The sequence below is a fragment of the Emys orbicularis genome, chromosome 10 (assembly GCF_028017835.1).
Source record: "Emys orbicularis isolate rEmyOrb1 chromosome 10, rEmyOrb1.hap1, whole genome shotgun sequence".
Classification (NCBI taxonomy): Eukaryota; Metazoa; Chordata; order Testudines; family Emydidae; genus Emys; species Emys orbicularis.
The window spans coordinates 19,547,757-19,553,756 of NC_088692.1; positions in this window are offsets into that span (position 1 = coordinate 19,547,757).

A 6,000-nucleotide genomic window follows, 5' to 3' on the forward strand; every position below is an offset into this window, starting at 1 on the left:
TCTTACGAACACGGACTCTCCCCTAGCTCCAAATGAAGACAGTGGCAAAACTCCAGTGGTTGGGTTCATTGTTACATATGGGTTTAGCCACTTTTAAGAGTTCTATTTTTGTGGTTTCTAGCTTCTCTCTTATCGAACTTACCCAAATAATGAGCTATTTCAAAACAAGTAAATGATTCCCATGAGCAGGAGGATTAGCAATTAATGAAAATGGGTAGATTTCAAAGAGCAGCTATACAAAATGGCTCAGATTCAGGCTCAGAAAAAAAAAAATCAGATCACTTGCATAGTAGCTCTTGTTTCCCATTTTCCCTGGCAGAGGAAGACATTTACCTATTCTGTATATAGCCCTACTCCAGATTCCTTATAAGAGACAGAATTACCATGGCCTATCAGTGAGCTAGAGGAAGGTGTGGAAGAGACTAAAACCAGAGCCAAATTATTCAACCAAGCAATGTACACAATTCCCATATTTTATATATATATATAAAGTGTGTGTGTGTGTGTGTGTGTGTGTGTGTGTGTGTGTGTGTGTGTGTGTGTGTGTGTGTGTGTGTGTGTGTGTGTGTATATATAGTTCTCAGGCTAGTTAGAGAAGAACAGGCAGACTCCTAAACTCTCGCTCTCCATCTCGGTTTGCTTGTTCTTTGCAGACATCTCTCTTATTTATACTGGAGTATCATTCAGTGGCCTAAACTGAGACGGAGGCCCCACTATGCTAGGCACAGAATACTGTGTGCAGATGTGGTCGCCCCATCTCAAAAAAAGGTATAATATTGGAATTGGAAAAGGTTCAGAAAAGGGCAACAAAAATGATTAGGGGTATGAAACAGCTTCTGTATGAGGAGAGATTAATAAGACTGGGACTTTTCAGCTTGGAAAAGAGATGACTGAGGGGGGATATGATTGAGGTCTATAAAATCATGACTGGTGTGGAGAAAGTAAATAAGGAAGTGCTATTTACTCCTTCTCATAACACAAGAACTAGGGGTCACCAAATGAAATTAAATAGGCAGCAGATTTAAAACAAAAGGAAGTATTTCTTCACACAATGCACAGTCAACCTGTGGAACTCTTTGCCAGAGGATGTTGTGAGGGCCAAGACTATAACAGTGTTGAAAAAAAGAGCTAGATAAATTCATGGAGGATAGGTTCATCAATGGCTGTTAGCCAGGATGGACAGGAATGGTGTCCCTAGCCTCTGTTTGCCAGAAGCTGGGAATGAGTGACAGGGAATGGATCACTTGATGATTACCTGTTCGTTTCCTCTGGGGCATCTGGCATTGGCCACTGTCGGAAGACAGGATACTGGGCTAGATAGACCTTTGGTCTGACCCAGTATGGCCGTTCTTATGTTATGTTCACTGTACATACACAGAGTAAAAGGTAATCCCTTCCTCAAAGAGTTTGCCATCTAAATAGCCAAGCAGGAAGCACAGAGTGGTGCGCAACACTCCTGTGGTTATAGCAAGTCAGTGGCAGAGTCTGGAATAGAACTCCAGGCTTCTGAAGGCCCAATGAAATGTATTATCCACATGGCTATATTGCCCTGAGCGGCCTCTCTAAGCTGCACCCCTGCACCTATGCAAGTCCCAGTGTTATCAGGGCATGAGGCTGGTTGTTTGTCATGGCAAAAAAGAGGAATAATTGATACAGGCCCAGACTGGGCTTTGTACTGATGCACTAGGGGTTGGGTGGTGGGGACAGGAGGATCCGGGACCCTCTCACCACAACAACCTGTACCATGGCCAGGCAATGGGCCTAGTATGTTCTGTGACGTTGTGCAGTCTATATGGTTTTATAAAAACATGGTAATAAGTTAATATAATGTAACTGGGATATGCTTCCTGCAAAAGGTCTCTTTTGAGTGTGATCATCCGATTTGTATAACTGTACCACTCTTGTATCTAAAACTAGAAATATAAAATATAACTCTGAGGGCCTATTGTAATTATGTAAAGTGTGGGCCATTAATGATGGTTTAGAATCTTGATGACTCCCATTAACCAGGACCTTTGTCTGCAGATGGCTGTGTTTACCTGTTAGTCTTCCTGTATATGTGTGTGCTGGCAAGTGGGCAATGAAGTCTTGCAGTGACATGTGATCATGTCACCTGAACTGGAATCCATCTTTAACCTGGTGCTTTTCCAGTGAGGGGGGGTGGAAACCCAGAGGGACAAAGGGTTCCCGCCTTATGCAAAAGATATATAAAGGGGTTGAAGAGAACAAAGGGAGAGAGGAGCCATCATGAAGAATCCCCTAGCTATCACCTGAGCTGGAACAAGAGCTGTACCAGGGAAAAGAATTGTGCCCAGGCCTGGAAGGTGTCCAGTCTGAGAAAAAAAAACTTACTGAAGCATCTCTGAGGGTGAGATTATCTGTATTCAGTTTGATTAGGCATAGATTTGCGCATTTTATTTTATTTTGCTTGGTGACTTACTTTGTTCTGTCTGTTACTACTTGGAACCACTTAAATCCTACTGTCCATATTTAATAAAATCACTTTTTATTTAGTAATTTACTCAGAGTATGTATTAATACCTGGGGGAGCAAACAACTGTGCATATCTCTCTATCAGTGTTATAAAGGGCGAACAATTTATGAGTTTGCCCTGCATAAGCTTTATGCAGAGTAAAACGGATTTATTTGGGTTTAGACCCCATTGGGAGTTGGGCATCTGAGTGCTAAAGACAAGCACACTTCTGTGAGCGGTTTTCAGGTAAACTTGCAGCTTTGGGGCAAGTGATTCAGACCCTGGGTCTGTGTTGGAGCAGACGGGAGTGTCTGGCTCAGCAAGACAGGGTCCTGGAGTCCTGAGCTGGCAGGGAAAACAGGAGCAGAGGTAGTCTTTGCACATCAGGTGGCTGCTCCCAAGGGGGTTTCTGTGATCCAACCCGTCACATGTTCATTTCTAGATACCACATTATTGCAAGTATGTTAGAGAGACAAGGTGGGTGAGGGAATATCTTTTACTGGACCTGAAGAAGAGCGCTGTGCAAGCTCAAGTCATTTCTTCATGACCTTTTTCTTGGCTCTGCTGGAGTGTTGGGAGTAGTTTTCTCTTCAGAACCATTTCACTGTCAAGGATAGGCCCTGATTCCGTGGGTGCTCCGGGCGCTCAAGCACCTACGGAAAAACAAGCGTGGGGGCTCAGCACCCACTAGCCACAGCTCTTCGGCAGTGCCACCAATCAGCTGTTTGCCAGCTCGGGGAGGGGCTTGTGGGGAGGGAGGAGAGCAGTGAGCGGAGAACTTGGGGGGAGGGCTTGGAGCAGGGGTGGGAAGAGGCAGAGTGAGGGTGGGGCCTCAGGGTGGAGCGGAGGTGGAGCACCCCTGGGGAAAAATAAAATTAAAGTCAGCATCTATGCTGTCAAGTTACTAATATCTTTTCTTGGACCCACTTCTGACACCAAACAGAAGTGGGTCCAATAAAAGATATTACCTCACCCACCTTCTCTCTCTAATACTGTATCTGGGACCAACATGGTGGCATAGCTATGCCACCACTGCATGCAAGTATGTTGACAGATGGGAGTGAATGCAGAGAAACACACCAACTATTAAAGGGCGAAAGGAATTACTTTAAATGCAAAGACTGAAAAAGCTATAACTGTATATGGTAGTTTGGCCAAACAGCAGCTATACTGGAGGGGAACCTGGCTACATGTATCTGGAGGATGTGAACACTATGTCATGAGAGGAATTATTTAGAGGGATACACGATACATAGATACCAAGGTGATGGGCACTTTAGGAAAGAACAGGTTAGGTAGGGGTATAACTAGGAATAATAGGGTGAAACTAAGAAAAGGGGAAATTACCCTGAAAAGCAGGAAGACCTCCAGACAGTGAGATTCATTAGGATTTTCAAAAGAAAACGGTAAAAGCCCTATCACTGGGGAGTTGTATAATTAGACTGGAGAAAACAGAATCAGACATACAGCAAAGACCAATGACTCTAAAAACTTCTGGAAAGGCATCTTCTCGAACTGCCCCCTTCCCGAGGCCATCAGCCCCATAATCATGACATTCTGAAGTTTTTTATTTTCAACTTAATCAAGATGAGCACTGTGGGCCTGATTTGAACGCACTTACAGTCAAAAGCAATAACAATGTAACCCATAAACGTACATTGGTATAAAATCAGACCCTTGGTTGTCAGTATCACTGCTGTCATCTCATACAATCCCTTTCAATATGATGTTTCTCCATTTTCCTGTCCCTCAATCATACACCTATTAAAGGTCAGAGAGTTTGAGCTATGGTAAAATTCACTAATCCAGCATATAAAATGTTCAATTAAAATTAAAAACCAATGAAAATGCTAAGATCTAGAATGAAATTAATTAGCCACTTCTCCCATTTCAAACCTGCATTTAAATATGTAAACAGTGCCGCACTCAAAGATTTATCTGATATAAAAAGAGAACATCAGCAATTTTCTACTAGAGGGACAGATGTTAAAGTTGTTCTTGTGATTTTCACAGATGTTCCCCTTCCAGTATCTTTAAAACTGGATTTCCATGTTAATGCTGAAATCCCAAATTTCTTATATGAAACACAGATGGCAGAAAAGATTCAAACCATTAGCACATTTCATGGTATCTGCATTCACAATCATACCTGAAAGGGAGAGAATTTGTGTGTGCGCATATGAATTTATGTAAACAGAGAAAATTCCACAGTTCTACAGAGTCAAGTGTACTTTGTTTATAGTCTCGCCCCATTTTCTGATGTTGTTAAAACAGAAACTAAATTGGTGTCTGCATTCCTTGCTGACTGACAATTCTGTTTATTATTATTATTAAATTATTTGTATAACAGTGATGCCTCAGGGCCCTACCTGAGATCAGAGGCCCCTTGTGCTAAGCACTGTATGAACAGGTAGCAAGAGAGTCCCTGCCCCAAACCCCTTAAAGTCTAAATAGACAAGAATGGAAATAAAAGCATAGAGTAGGGAAAAGACTGGCCCAAGGTGACAACAGGTCTCGGAATAAAACGCAGGTCTCCTAAATCCCAGTGCAGTGACTTATCCACCAGACCATGTTGACTCTGAAAACCCTAATAATGGGGGTTTTATACCAAGTCCATTGTCATGGTACCCGACACCTAAATTATGTTCTAGACAAACACAAACCAGAAGAGTGATCGCGTTTAAGTTTGACTCCTGATAACTAGAATTTTTGCTCAAAAACAAAATTTAATTGGATTGAAGATCACTAGGTGAGTGTTAAAATAATGATACTGTATTATCTAATGGTGTTATTAATATTTTAGAGCACTCGTCTCGCCTAGCACAGAAAACAGCCCATTGCTCAAAGATCTTACCGTCTAAGTCAGAGAAAACAATGCTGCCAGTATGTAATAAATAAAACAACAGAACAACTTTGTGGGAATGGAAAGGTTTCTACTCCTCAAAGGGGCCAAAAACCAGGGAGAAAAGGCAACAAAACCAGAAAATGAAAATCAGCTAAAAACAGAGAAAAAGGAAAAAGAGTAGCTACTTCCAGAGTTTCATCTGTAATGACAAGAAGTCTGAATCAGAGATGGGAATAGTAGTAGCATCATACTCTCCTACCACAAATCCGTTTTATTTTGCAGGGTGTCTGTCATTCCATCTATTCTTCCTGGAGTCTATAATCCTTCTAGCTCCACGAAAGACCACCCAGCAAAGCCAAGAGTAACAGCTGGCGGGCTTTGAGTGAAGTACTAGTATCCCCAGTGCTAATAACTTGGGGCCTTTTTCCCCTCTGACTTGCAGTGGTGTAAGCAGGAGTAAAGCCATTTAAGTCAGTGTCATGCTCCGCTGACCGAAGACTGTTGTAATATTGGTTTAAGTGAAGGGGGAAAACTATTCAAAGAGAAATATTGTTCCTTCCCCCTCCCTTGCTCTTACCCAACCCAAAAATACAACTTTTTAAGGGCAAATTCCTTTCAAAGGGCCGAATCCTCTTCTGCACCTTCTCTACCTTGGATCTCAAGGGTTCCAGCACAGTTCTGC